Raw genomic sequence first — 15,613 nt, forward strand, 5'->3', positions numbered from 1 at the left:
CATGCATGTGTGCATACATTATTTTTCCATGAGCATCCCTCGGATACCTGAAAACTGCCTGGAAGCCCTCAGGCTACAAGCAAAACAGAGAAGCAACATGCGTTGTACGGAGGGGGCTGGGGGAGACCTCCCTCAATCCATCCTCTCCTGGCCAAAGCTCATGTCAGAGCAGGACGGATGGGGCTGGTATTTGTTAGATGAAAGCGTATTTTTCACTAGCACTGGAGAATTGCTTCCCAGAAAGCTTCTGCGTTCAAAAGGACGGGGTTGAAAGCAAGGAGAGCCTGACTAGGCTTGCAGCCATGCTCCCCCTGAAAGCTTTCACCGCTCAGAGCATCACCTCCGCAACAGACGTGTGCAACCTGGAGAAGGATGGAGTGGCTTGTCCTGCCGGAAAAAAAATTACAGGTTGAATTAATGCTGAAGGCTCCCAGAGGTGTAAGATGTGGCACCTTATGGGTTCAGAGTAGGTTCAACTCCTTCGTTAGCTGGCAGTGAGAAATAACCCGTGAAACAAAGGGGTCTGGAGCAGAGAGGGGTTAAAAAGGGGGAAGTGCAGCTCAGGAAAGCCCTGATCTCTGGTGGTAAAGAGCTTTTCTCACCTTTTTTTTTCTCACCTTTTCTCCCAATCTGCTTTCCTGCCCTTTTCCCATTTCCCCTTATCACGGGGAAGGAGGGGAAGCCCAAAAAGCTGTTTCCTTGCAGACATCAGGGTTTACTCCATGAAGGTGAAGCCTATGGGGAAGGCTGCACTTGAGCACGAAGCTGGAGGGTTTCCCATCACCCAGCCCAGAACAGAGGGGCCAAGGACCCATGTGGGCATCGGCAAAGCCCAGTGAAAGCCCTGAGGTGCTCCGGAAGGCAGCTGGGCTTTTGCTGAGCTTTGCTGAAGCCCACAAAGGGTCCTGCTGCCTTCCAGCATCATTGCTGAACCAATTCTGAAGACTTGCAATCTTCAGCAAAGCCAGGCAAAGGTAAAAATGCACCAGGCTCCTGGGAGGGATGAAGTGAGCTTAGGGAATGTGAGACTTGGCTTTTTCCCACCCCAAATCCCCCCGCAGAAGCGGCTGGGGAAGGTGCCCTCAAAGCCCTTCTCCCCTGGGCAGGTTTTCCCAGGAAAAATGTATTTTTAGGGACAGTGAGAGACAGCAGCCGAGCTGCCCCACGGACTGGGGGGGTGGGGATGCTGGCAGGAGCCTTTGCTGCTGCATCCTGAAGCCAGGCAGGGCAGATCAGTGCAGATTGCTGGAGAACTTGGGTCTATCGTCCTCAGGATCCCACTTTTGCAATGCGAGAACGGTCCTGCCTTGTCCCCTGGATCATAAACTCCTTGCAGCTTGGTCCAGGTACCAGCATGGTGCTCTGTGACACCAATAACCAGGGCTCTGCTGCTGCCCAGCCAACATGAGGATCATGCCCAGATGCTGAATTACTGCTCGATGAACAGAACGTGCTGCAGAACCACTCATTCCTGGGCTTGACAGACCGGGAGCGTCTCTCTCCCCCCATCCAGATGCGGGGATGCCGAAGGATGGTCTTCACGTGTTTCATTTCTTCCTCTAAATCAGTTAAAAATAAAATAAATGCCAGCCAGCATTTTACGGGATGCCGATGGACTTTTTGCTGGTTCATTTATTTTGCTAAATGCCATTTGTAATCGCAAGCAGCCTATACTAGTACAAATATAATTACATATTTATTGCCAATATAATTCTGAGTTAATTATACGGCAACTAATTTTCTCAGCAGGGGCTTGCAATATTTGGGTGTAAAGGAGACAGCTGTAATTCTGAGCACTTTCCTCCCCCGTTTCTTTAACACACTGTGCAATGTTGCTCCATTACTCTCTAGAGGCACCAAAGGGGACCAGCCAACGTGCAGAAGCAGGCGCAGAAGTCGTCTTCTTTCCAGATGCTGCAGATCACCGAGATTTCCTGACGTGCACTGCCGGACAGGATTTCACCTCCTCGCTTCTCATTAAGATTCCCTTCACAGCCGTTTTTTGTGTTCATTAGTGGGTAAATAGCTATTGTTGGACTCTTTATCAGTTGGAAGAATTGCCATGCCTTGTTTTTTAAATTGTTCTTTCATTTCTGAAGATGCTGTTTGTGTGGGAAACACTGCTCAACACACTGGCTCCTGATTATACTCAGTTCCTTTTGTCTAGCCCTTGAATAGATGTTTTCCATGAGAGCCATAATAATGAAGTCATCTCCAGATTGAGGTGATTAAGCCCTCACTTCCTCTGGCTGCTTTTTGTCCCCAGACGAAATTTTGTGGCTTGTCACATGAAGTGTCCGGCTTTTATTTTGTTCTGGTTTTGCTTCTCCTGCACCTGGAGGCTTCACAGCTACCATTTGGCTCCCATGTGATGATGAAGAAGGTACCTAAACGGTCTCAACTGTTTCCTTCCTGGTGTCAGGTCCTTCGTGAGGTGCTCTTATGCTATCCATCTCCCTCAAAACCTTCTCCTGCCACTGCAATGGTTTTTCTGCACCTTGTTGCTAGAGTTGGGGTTTGGGCAGTCCTGGTTGGTGCATTAAAATAGCCCCAAATGGAAAACAAGACGTTGGCTTCCTCAAGGTGCTTCCTGAGCTTGCAAGTTCAGGAGTTCTTGGACGTCAATGGAGCCCAAGCCCAGGTGATGCAGGCAGCAGGACTTTACCCCCAGCATCCCCAGGCAGGATCAGCCCACGCTTTGCCTTCACTGAGCCCAGCCGGGTGCTACGAGCATCAGCCCGGTGGCCAGCGATGCCGAGGAAGGCACGCAGGTCAAGCCCACGTGCCACCTTGCAGCATGACACAGCTAATAAAGGCGTATTTTTAAGCTGTTTAGGGGCAGGTACCCAGCTGCTGCCCTTCAAAGGGTCCAACTATTTCCATAAACAGCAGCCAGACCAGCAGAGCCCCTCTGCCTTGGTCTACGAGCCCAGCCTTGATGTTTTCTCCTCTTCAGAGCCATTTGTTCCCCCGTTATTTATCCTGGGATCCCCCAAGGCTGTTTAATTTCAGAGCTAAATCCAGGTTGACCCAGCAGCAGTGCCTGCATTCCTCCTCTTCTCATTACTTGATATTAAAAGCGATTTCACTTGCAGTCACATCTCGCACTATTTATAACCCACAAGAGGGAATATTTTTATAGCAGAACAGGTACTCGGAGGCTCTGACTCCAGCCGGGCTGCTCTGCCTGAGCCTGCACCAGGACCAGGTGGGTCTGGGATCACCATGCCCCAGAGCATCCCCCCCAGGAGAGTCCAGCCGGGTGAGCATCATTGCTGGAAAGGGACTTGCCTTTAAACCCTGAGGGTCTCGGAGCAAGCACAGGCACTTGCATGCACCCACATATCCCCAGGCCCCCCCACCCCCCACCCACCCTGCAACCGCATCCCGGCAGCACTGAAAAGGCAGGATTTTGTTTTGGCTGGTGCTGGTTCCCTGGTCGAATGAGTAAGGAACAGCTTGGGAATGACTCACCTTCCCTATCAGGCAATTAGCACCAGATTTGCAGCTAATGAGCTCTCCTGTCTCTCACCGGGCAGAGGTAAGATAGATACATATTTAAAGAGATCATGGAAATAAAGCACTAATGCCGGCCACATCATAGGTTATTTTTAAAACTGAGCTTAATTAGACGGATGGACAGTGTCCGGATGAACGGAGCTGGGTGCCCAGGAGCCAGCAGGAGCCACACGCGCTCCCAGCATCATCCCTTGGCTCCAGGGAGGAGCGGGACTAACAGTGGCCGGAGCGGACGAGAGACCCAGCTGAAGATATCAGCTCCTCCAAAAGCTCCTCGGTGCCTACGCCGAGCTCCACTGATCGGCAGAGAGATGGTGTCCAAGAGCTATCGGTGCAATCCGTTCATCGGATGAAGTTTTCTAATCGACGCTCGTTATGAATAGAAGCCTTCTAGGAATCCAGCATCATCTCTGGCTGGTTTATTAATGATTAACAGCAGGCTGCCTTTCAAAATAAAGGCTTTAGATGTGATTTGAGGGTGGGGGGGATGCACCCTCTCAACTCACTGGGTTATTTTGCTGCTAAAAGTGAGAAATGAGAGAGGTGAGAAAGTAAGCTGCAGCACAGGAGGGTGTAGCAGAGGGGGACCAGCTCCATATTGCTCCGTTAACGCTGCTGCTAATTGTGTTCCTGCTGTTCGGCGCAACAGCAGCCAAAAAAAAAAAAAATTAAAGAATTGCTCTTTCAATCTGCAATCCCAGGCAGCGAACCGCAGCCGATTAAGGAGGATTCAGAGAGTGCCAAAGCCATCGTGATATCATTGAGCCTGGGATGGGGCAACGGAGCAAACCCAGCAGAAAAGAGTGGAAACGAGCAATGGGAAGTGGGTTGGAAGCAAGGACAGTTGAGAACGATGACCGCGGAGAAGGGTAGATGGGGACAGCACGGGAAGGAGTCAGGGAGAAGGAAGGAGAAGAGGCTAGGCTTGCGTTGAGCTGCCCTGAGCTCTGGCTTTGTCCGTCCATCCTTCTGCTCTGCACCCACCCATAGCACCGTGGAGGAGGACCTGGAGGACAGCTCGAGCTGTCCTGCTGCCTGGCCGGGCAATATGAGGGGCACAAAGCTGGGAGCAGAGGGGAAGGATGTTTCTCTGGCTGCAAACCTCCATCGGGTTTATCCCTCGCTTTGCCTGAACCTCTCAGCCCTGCAGATGCCATTGGTCTCACCCTCAGTGTCCTTCACATCCGTGGGGACCCCCTTCACTGCACACCAAACCTTGGCGTCTTGATTAAAAAGTTTGAAGCGAGCACCACACAAGATCTCTGCGGAGGCCGGACAGTGAGGACTGCAAATCATCTGCTAGCTTCTACATCAAGTCCTGTCAAACCAGGACTGCGCAAGGACCTGCTCGAGGCGTAGCCCGTCCAAAAGGAGACCACAGGCTTGTTTAAGGAAGGAGTAAGGTCCCAGGTCCTCTTGAGGACACTCACATAAGCTCGGCAGATCGTCTGGAAGTGCCGGGTTCTCTCCACTGATGCGCAGGCAGCTCCAGCGCAGCACAGTGGGACAAACCCCGGCTGGAAGAGCGTCTCCGTCTGCTCCTCAGATGGTCTACGGTGTCTCTGGATAACGCTCATCTGGAGAGCAGCCCCCAAATAACCAACATGCAAAGCTGCATCTTTGAGCGGGACCCAATTTCTGCTTGGCCTGAAAGCGTTCTCCTTCACCACAAGCTCCTGGCAAAGAGGAGCAGAAGCTTCCATGAAGATAAAAGGGAGCAAGAGCAGACAGACACGGTCCTAGGAAAGACGTCCCAGCAGCAAGGATGCTCCAGAAGAGAGGAAGTTGGAGAGGAAAAGGAGGGAACTATTTCATCCCAACGGTCATGACACTTCCTTAACCCCCCCATTCTGCACTGCACGTTCAGTTTTTAGCCTTGTGTGTCACAGAAGATGTAAACACCGCCTGGCCCTGAAGCTTTCAAGTAATTCCCAGGTTTCCCTGTCCATCCCCAGAAATCATCAGAGCTGCTTTGTTCAAATTAAGATTTCCCCAAGGGCCGCAACCTGGCTTCTGCTTTGCAAATTTACAACTGCTGGAGAAGGATTAAAAAAGATCTTTTTTTGCCAGCAAGTGCTCTTAGTGGGAAGCCTTGATGTCTGGCTAATTTTGTTATCCATGCACGAGGGGCCCCTTCCTTCTGCTCTGGCTCTTTCAGCACTCTGCATAATAAATAAGCAGAAAGAAGCAAAGAATTTTTACCCCCTTCATTGAGTCGAAAAATACTGAGACTCAGATGCCTCCACTGAACAGCACAAAGCAAGGAGGGAAGGGGATTCCCTACCAAATAACCCACTAGAGACGCTGGGTAGGGAGGAATGGACCATTACTCCCAAAACAGCCTGGGGATTACAAAACCTACCAGCGTCTTCTCTGAAAGCAACATGGCTCTCCACCCCTGCCTCGAACATCAGGATCTACAAGCAAACCACCAAAAGCAACCTGATCTAGCTGAAGACTTCCCTGCTTATTGCAGGGGGGTTGGACTAGATGACCTTTAAAGGTCCCTTCCAACCCAAACTCTTCTATGATTCTAAGACAAATCATCCCCTTGCACAACAGCTCTCCCTCCCGAGAGATATGAGGAAGCAGAAGCCTCATAAGCAACGTTACTCCTGCCCAGATCCAGCCAACGAGTAAATCCATCTACCAACTCAACTGAGGGAGCTGCTGGATTAACAGAGAAGGAAGATCGTGACTTTTTTTACCCCATTTACACATTTGTTGTTGTCAATGTCATCAGATCGTGACCCAGACCAATGGCCCAAGTTGAAAACACGCCTCTGGCATTCCTGAAAAGTCATTAAATTCACACAACAGCAGGGGATGGGCAAAGACACTAAGACACCTGCCTAAATTCAAAGCCACGCTGCTTTTGCCCAGCCAGGGCCTCATCCTGACGGAGTGAGAGCACTCATTCTGCATTAGCAGCACATTCCCTGGAAGTAATAAAAGCCCCTCAGGTCATTAATATGGAAATGTATTCCCGCTCCACGGCAGCGAGATGTTTGTGCAGATTGGAAGCAGCTTGCTGAGATTTGCTTCTGAATGTGTGGACATTAAAGCCTCCCATTACAATGTTGATGATTTCTTCCCTTTTGATGAATAGCCTGCCATAAATAGACTCTGATTAATTGCGGCTGCACTTGGAGGGCTGGAAATGCATCATTTGCTGCTATGGATTGGGATAATGGTCATCATCTGCCTTTGAGTGCCATTCAGCAGGAGAGGGCCTCGGCTCTGCCTGCGAAGCCAGGTGGCTGGTTTCAAGTTTTTGCGCCAAACAGAGTCCTGTTCGCACACGCAGCTCCAAATAAAGGGCTCGGGTGCCTCGCCACACGCTCGCTGTGAGCTCTTTCTTATTTATCATCTCCAACAAGGGGCAGAAGAGCCGGTAGGAAGCAGAGATGGGCCGAGCATCCTAACGGCACCGGTGGGTTTAGAGATGCGAGTTGCAGAGAGGAACGAGACGTGCACAAAATCACCCCACACGCGGTTTGCCGGAGCCACGCACCCACCGTCGCACGCCTGAACACGCAGAAGTACCCGGGCCAACTCATGCAAAAGGCACGGCACCCCGCCACGTCGAAGCCCTGGTCCCTGGATCCTCCAGCTGTGGACCTTTGGATATCCTTGAGCATCACATCCTCGTGATACCCAAGCGTTGCAACCAAAATCCCCCGTCACCTTCCTGTATTGCACAGAATAGATAAATAATATATATAAAATATGTATAATACATACAAATATATATTTATATATGCAAATATAGATAAATATACATAATAAATAAAAAATAGAGAAATAATGCCCAAACATTTGGGTATGTTGGCAAGCTGCTGAGCCCTCCCTGAGCACAGGCAGGGCAGGCAGAGGAGGCAACGGCGGCACAGGGCCCCACAGCTCTCCGCAGCAGCAGCAGCAGCAGCAGCAGCAGCATGGATGCTCAGGGAGTTGCCATGGAAACCTCAGAGTCTTGGGATGCAGCTGAGCATCAGCGAGGGTTACAACCGGGGCGGGATGGTTGCAGGCAGGTGTAGGCAGCTCCCTGCCAGGCTGGGCTGGGTGGTAAGGGGGTTCGGAGGGCTGCGTCCCTCTGCTCAGGAGGGACCCGGGCACCTTTGGTCCCAGCCAGCTGGGGGAAAACCATTCCCCTCCTCGCCCACCCTCAACCCCTCCCGGGTTTATTTACTCCTCGCTTGTTAAGGGGGCTGAAACGCCCTGTGCAAATTTTGCGGGATTTGCATCTTAATAACATCTCCGCATCCCTGGGAAGCTGTGCCAGGACGCCGTAAAAATGCTGACGGTACCAGACCGGGTTATGAGCCCCGAGGGTGGGGGGCACCCATAGGGCAGAAACCCACAGCAAGGCACTGGGGGGGGGGACACGGGGACACAAGCACGCAGAAAGAAGTAATAGGATTTTCAAGCTCTGCTGGCTGAGTGGAGGCAAACAAGGTCTCGGTGACTAAAGCACATAAGTAAATTATGGCAAGGCAGCTCTGCTGTCAGGACAGAAGGGAAGGAGAGCAGAAGAGAGCAACGGGAGGGCTGAACACCCACAGAGACGTGGGGTGGCGTGGGGCTGGGACCGGGGACCGGCAACACGACCCAAAGATCTCGAGCAGCTGAGCATCTCCCACGTGTCAGATACAGCTAGTGTACCAACCCAACCCAACAGCACTGATGCAAGCCTGAGCTAGCTAAAGCATCACTTGTGATTCATTTTGGGGACGAAAACAGAGAAGTGGATTGCCAACCAGAGAAGCAGCAGTGGTTGCGAACAACCCCGAATGATGCCTGCATCCGAGAGCCACGAAGCGCACCTAGGCAGAAAGCCCCGCTCCGACAGCCCTGTTCATCACCCAGGGACTATTAATACAAGCAAGGAAAAAGCCAGCCCTGCCACACCAGGTTTGCTGGAGCAAAAGCAGCTGAGGGAAAGTTCCCACTGCTCATCTCTAAGGGATGAGAAGCAGAGGGTTTAAACGGCTCCTTATTTATCTCCCCAAAGGCCAGCAAGGTGCAAACCTCCAGGCGGTTTCACGGACTTCAAAGCCAGCGGATGCCGTCACATCTCCCTGCTCCAGCACAGACCCAGCGCAATTACCCAGCCAGTCTCATCAACAGCCACCGGCTGAGCTGGGATGGATATTTGAGAAGGAAACGTGCAGCTGCTAAGGCATGGAAGACCCACCTTGCCCTTTGGTCAGCTATTTCTATGTTTCTTTACCCCTGTGATCTAAAAAAATAATTAAAAATTAAAAAATATTCACCCCTTACTTCTGGTCTCAGTTTGTCTAACACCAGACTGGGGGGGCACATCCCTTATTAACTGGTCCAGCACCCATGCAAACCATCTCTACATCGCATTTCTCTTGCTTAAGCTTCCAGTCCTTCCATCTCACCCTCGCTTTTCTCTACTGGACTCAGGAGATGTGGGGACCCCTCACAGAAGGATTTCACACCAGGCAGAGAGGCAGGAGAAGTCTCCAACCCCCCAAAAAAGAGAAAGATCCTTCTCAGTGTGTTTTTTCATTGCTGTAGATTTTGAAATATTTGTTTGAAGGTAGCAGGTTTAATGGGCCAACTGAAAACCATAAAACCAGGCACTAATTGGCTCGGTGAAAAGCGAAACAGGCTGAGCTCCAACTCTGGACGTTCTGCAGCTCCCATCACTCTTGTCAAGTCGCTGGGGCTGATGAGGAAGTGTAATGTGCAGAGCAAGCGGTGATTAATCATTACAGCCGGTGCTTTAAGAGTAAGGAAAAATAAGCAAACAACCCACCAGGAAAAATCTGCTGGAAGCTGGAAAAATTTATAACTTATCCGTCACGAAGAGGACCATGTTGTTCCGCGCTGCAGAGGGGAAGAGCAGCAGGCAGCTCCTTTCCTGGACACCTCCAAGCTGGTCCCGCATCCGAGAGCTGTTTCCCTGCTGATGCTTCGCCTGCCGCAGCTGGCTCGCTTCCAGGAGGGAACTCGGAGCAGCTCCCACCAGGGATAGGACACGGGGACAGGGACCAGCAGAGCCCAGCTGGTGCCTGTGCCCGAACAGTACGGAAGCCAGACCTTCAGGACAGCATCCCCCTTTTGTAAGAAGAAGGTTTAATTCAGGTAGCCGAGCCCTTCCTTCGCTCTGGCACGAGCAGCCTGGCGCGCCGGCTCTGCTCCGCCAGAACCCAGCACGGGAGCCAGGCACCACTTGCCCTTCTTCCCTGGCCTCCCCTCCATCCCAGCACCTTCCTCCTCCATCCCAGTGCTTTCCTCCCCATCCCAGCGCCTTCCCCCTCCATCCCAGCGCCTTTCTCCTCCATCCCAGCGCCTTCCTCCTCCATTCCAGTGCTGCTTTCCCACTCCATCCCAGCGCCTTCCTCTTCATTCCAGTGCCTTCCCACTCCATCCCAGCACCTTCCCCCTCCACCCCAGTGCCTTCCCCCTCCATCCCAGTGCATTCCTCCTCCATCCCAGTGCCTTCCCCCTACATCCCAGCACAAGCACTGGGTCCTGCCATACCTGGGAGCCAAGTTTCCAACACCAGGAAAGGAAATTCCCTCGGATGGGCAGCCAGAGCTGCCTGGCAGCAGCAGGCTTTACCTCGGCACTGCCACGGGATTTACCAGCACCATAGCCAGACAGGCCTGTCCCAGCACCTCTCCCCTTCGGTAACAGCCTCCACCGGTGTGGAGTTGGGGCTTGATGGCAGGAAAAGGGCTGGAGATGGAAGCCATCCCCAGCAGGTGAGATTCAAGCCTGGCTGAGAGCAGCACAGAGCCCGTGAGGGGTGTACGCCTGCTGCCCTTCCTTTTTCCACCATTAAAGCAACAGGGGTTGGATCAGAAGAATTAGGGTAATGATTGCTCATCAGTATTTCCCTGCTCATGTCCCATTGGAAGCAGAACTACATACAGAAAGGCAGCTGCTTTAAAAAAAGAAAAAAAAAACAACAAACAAACAACAAAACCCCCCCCCAACATTTAAAAGCAAAGTTGGCAAGTTTTGTGACCTAGCAAGAACAAAAGGCACTTTATAATCACTCACGGGGGCTGTTGTCAGGACAAGGACTGCCAACCCACGAGCCAGACATGCCCGAGTTTCCAGATGAAGAGGGAAAGGCAGGAGCAGCAACGGGGGGACGAGGAGACCTCGCTCAGCTGAAGCGAAGGCCATCGGAGTCTTTGTCACATTTAAATGTTCTTTGAGACCTTTCATGGAAATAATGACCTAAATACTAGCCAGTGCTGGTGAACAGGAATAAATCATGCTCCCCCATCTATTATAGAGCAGCTGGGAGGCACACAGCACCCCAGGGTCCCTGCTCAGGTGCCGTCCCTGCTGCTCCCGTGGGCAAAGATCAGAGGTGGCAGATGCCCGGAGGAATTCAGCCTCAGCTGTATTGCCAAGCCAAAATTTCTCTTCCCTGCTTTGGTCTCCAAGCACACGGGAGCTCCTACAGCTGGCTTGCTCTCTAATAATTCACCATCGCAGAAGAACAGAAAGCACCCGGCACAGCCCAGCCTCACCGTGGATATTTTCTTATGGGGGTAAAGCTGCAGCATCAAGACAAACATCCTGAAGAAAAACATCCCCGACGCACAGGGCAGCTCCCTAAGGTATAGGTATCCTGCTGAAAGCAGCGGAGAACTGGGGAAAAAAGAGAAGCAAAGTCACAAGCCCAGCTGGGAAGGGACCCCCCATGTCCTGGGACCCCCACCACGAGGCCCATCTGCATTTCAGAGCTATCTCAGGAAAGTAAACTGGCCCAATTCCTCCTGCGCTTGCCCTGTGGCTGGAAAGCCTCCCGAGCTTGCCACGCTGCTGGGTGCTGCAGTGGAGGGGAACTGCAAGGTGCTGCTGGGCTCATGTCCTCATGGGTGCAGCACCCACAAAGAGCCTGGGTAGGTTCAAGGCAAACCCAGCACCCTAATGCCTCTTTGCTGTGCACGGGGCTTTCCAGCAGGACCCTTCCCTCGCAAGCACGGCTCCTGACCCTGCAGCAGGAGTTTGCAAACACGTTAGCACCTCCAAGCCCATCCAAGCTCAGTAAAAGGACTTTGTGCTAAAATACAGGAAAAACAAAAAAAGAAAAAGAAAGAATCCATCCCTGTTCTCTCCTGAGGAAGAAGCTCGCACAAACCATCGTTTCCTTCCCCAAACCCTCCCGGCTGCACCGAGGCAAGCTCAGTCCTGCACCGCAGAGACGCAGCAGCCCAGCCCCTTCCAGCCAGGCCACGGCAGGGAACGATGGCTCTTATTTAAGCTGGGAGTGCCTAAAAATAATTAGCAGGAAAGTTCATTACAGCAGAGCTAAATGCTCCAGCGTCGTCCTTGGAAGCTGCCAGCAGCTCTCCCGCAGCTGGCAGTGCTGTGCACGCCGCTCGCTTGCCCAGACCCGTAATGAAGCAGGGGGTGGGGAGAGGGGAAAACTCGGCAAATTAGATCCAGTTGATGATCCAATTAAGGTTATGTTTGCAGAACTATTGGACGCAAAAGACAGTCCCTGGGCAGATGCCACGCTGAGAGGCAGCTCACACAAAATGGCCCTGCAGGGAGCGTGGGGGGGCGGGTTGGGGAGATGCGTCGAGTTTCATCTTTGTACAACAGCTCAAGAGCTACATCTAGAGGTCCAGGCACCCTCCGAACCCACGACAGCAAACGTCTTCACCAGGGATATTGCTCCTTCCTGGAATATTTGCAATCTGAGCAACACGTTCCTTCGTCTGTGACAGCTACGGCTCACCTAATAGCGTAGATACACCTTTTCACGCAGGAGTCTGTCCCACCAGCCATCGTCCCAGCCCAAGTACCAGCAGGTCCCGGAGACGCAGGCTCCAGCCTTGGCTGGGCTCTCCGAGCCGACCTTTGCCTCCCCCAAAAGTCCTTCTGTGCCATCACCTCTGTCAGGGTAAGCGATAAAAGTGTTTGGTGCCAGGAGAGAGTAAGCAGCAATCTTAAAATAAGGGATTAGTTAGGAAACTTAGCTTGAATGTTAACTGAATGCAAAGTGACATCGGGGTGGCGTGACAGAGGGGCGGAGCGGGCTTCCACCGATGCAAAGATAGGGCTGCACAAATGGGATTTTGCTGCAGTTGTGAGTTCCCTGCAGAGAAGGATCTGAAGGATCAAGAAATTTAGTAACAGGGATTAGATGGAGCCCCAAAAAATAATTGCATTCCCCAGCAGAGCCACCAAGAGCTCCTTTGCTTTTTGACAGGTAGAAATGGGAGCGTTAAATAAACCCACTCCGGTGTGTCCATGTGCCCTTCTGGATCCCAGTTCCTAATGCTTGGAGGAGAACTCTCACGTATCCCATGGAAGGCAGAGAGGCTACACCTGCAAGCAAACACCAGCGTAGCCTGGCTATGGAAAAGAAAACTCACAGACACTGACAGGATGGTGCTGGCTGGCTGCTGTTTGGCATGGAGCCACCAAAGCAATCCCCAGAGCACATCCATGGGCAAGGGACTGGCAGCGATTCGTCCGGACCGAAGGGAAAGAGACCACCGCAAAGCCCCCAAGGCATGGATGGGACCCAAGGGTCCTGACTTGGGTGCTGCTGCTTTGGTCCATGGAGACCCCACTCTTTCCAGGAGCAGGGTCGGACCCTCAGCCATGCAACTGCTGCTTCTCCATCTACTCTACTCTGGGTCTTATAAAGATACTTCCTTGGGCAGACCGTGGATAATTTCTGTTGTATTTTCCAGAAAACACAATTTCTGCAAAGCCTTTGTTAAAACTAACATGCTGGGATTGAATCACTCAGGAACACTCCCAACAAACACCACTTGAACCTCCTCTCCCTTCACACGAACACCACCAGAACCTCATCCCAACTCCACCGCTCAATTTAGCCACATCAGGACTTCGGTCTATTAACCAAAATATCGCTCCCTGCTCCACAGTGCACCCAGGAAGCTTCCCCACTCCCCCCCCCCAAAAAAAAAATCTTGTGATTTCTTTTGGGGCAGAAATGCCAACCGTGAGCATTCTGTGTGCCCTTCTGAGCACAAGAACTGCTCATTTTTCCACACGGGGCCCCAGCACCTTCGCTGCAGCCCCTAAAGAGCAGGCTGTGCATACGAGCTTCCCTGTCTCCCCTACATCCACGCACACCAGCATATATATACCTCCCCATAGGTGAGAGAGATGCATTTTTAAACGGGACTCTGACATGGCTCCAATTCCCTCCCCAGGCTCCTCTCCAGGGCTGGAAGTGGGAAGCTGCTGCGTCACCAGCCTCAGGACCGGAGTCCGGAGTCTCGCAGCCCTGCCTTAATAACGGCGCTTGACAGAGATGGATGCAACCTCCTGCAGCACGACGATAGCCAGCCAGCACAGGCTGCCCTCTCCGCGGGGCGTGCATAATGTACCACAGATTTGGCAGGCAGAAAAATAAGTCTTGAGCCTGGTCTTGGGGTAGGAGCACGGGCAGGGGGGCTACCCCTTCCCTGCCTGCCTGCCTCTTGCCTTCAGCTTCCTCGATACCACACAACTCCGGACCGAGAGAGCTGGAGAAAAGCATCCCTCTCTTGCGACAGCCCCAGACCTGCCTCCAACCCGGCTCCTGATCTCCTGGGATGTGACAGCCTCTTCCTCAGGCGCTGGAGAGAAACCAGAAGAAATCCCTTAAATGATCCTTCTGGAGAAGTGAAGGCTTCAAACACAATACAGTCAGAAGCAGTTACTGTTAGTGTCACCGCTCCAGCGACGGAGTCCAAAGACTGACACTCGCTCGGAGTGCCGAGCCAAGGTTCCCTGCAGGAATGGGGCTGGATGGAGCCGTGCTGCTCCGTATCTCACCCAGGAACGGTACCAGGAAGGGACCTGAATCCAGGCCGTAACGGCATGCCAAATCAGGTTACTATATCACAGATGCTCGCCGAGCGCAGCCACAAGCGCCTCTTCCCCGGGGAAATGGCAGGAGACCAAAGCAGCTCGTAGTTTACGACCTCTGCAAAGAGAGAAACGGGACCCAGGACCCCCGCGCGCTGGTTCCTGAGCGGCGCGGAACCCAAATCCCGGGGCGACCGACACTAAAGCTGCGAGTGGAAGCCTCGGGAGAAGCTCCCATCCTCCCCGCGCTCGCTCTGCTGAGTGTTTCGGCAAGGTCTCACCGCTGGGAGATGGATGGGCTAAGCCAAAAGAGCATCTCCGCTAACGATGTGCCGCTGCCCAGCACCACAGAAGAGCTCTCCTCGGCACAGGGCAGGGCTGGATATGGCCGATTCACAACAACGCTGAGACCCGAGGGCCACTAAGCCTACTTACTATGTGGTTTTAAAATTAAAGATAGCTGTAGCTGGTTAACTGGCCTTTGAGGCTGGGACTTTATCGGCTCATAACAACATTCCTCTATAAAAAATAGTAGAAAAATGTTTTAGTTATTGAAACACACAACTGAGTCTTAAAAGATCAGATCAACAGATCCTCCCTGTCACAGAACTAACTCTCCCCAGTTTACTTTGGTAGAAGCTTATTTTGTTTTGAAATCGTGTCCTTGAGCAACACTGCCAGGATGTCCCAAGGGCATTTATTCTTCCCTGGGTGGTTGCTCGGACTCCAACGTACAGCACAGAGCCCCAGAATTGTTATGCTTTAGGATGCTTTCAGCTGTAGTAAACATCCTAAACATCAACCCCAACTGTCAGCAAGCAGTTTTTAGAAGCCAGCACCTTTTCACGCAGCCCCACAGCTTGCTGCTGCGAGGTCTTCACCCATTACAAACCCGCTGCCTATGACAATACCAGAAAACCCCTGGTAGCATCTTAACCCCCACCCCAAAATTCTCCTCTCACGGCTATCTCATCAACCTTTTACTTGTGGTCAGAGGCGATCCCCACCGTGCTTCCCACCTTCTGATGAAGATCTGAACCCGGTACTGGGATCATCTCGCTGCAGCAGGAATGACGGCTGGAAAGCAAAACCACTGCAGGCACAGAAAGACACTTGGCTGCCGCTTTTATTGTATTACCGCATTTCCAGACAGAGATGACATCTCTGCTTGCCTTTATTTACCTTTGATCCTGCTTTCATGATACCACGCAGTTATTTGAGGTAATTTTTCTTTTTGAAGCTCTCACCTGCTTGTCACCCT

This window comes from Haliaeetus albicilla, chromosome 11 (assembly GCF_947461875.1).
Source record: "Haliaeetus albicilla chromosome 11, bHalAlb1.1, whole genome shotgun sequence".
NCBI lineage: Eukaryota > Metazoa > Chordata > Aves > Accipitriformes > Accipitridae > Haliaeetus > Haliaeetus albicilla.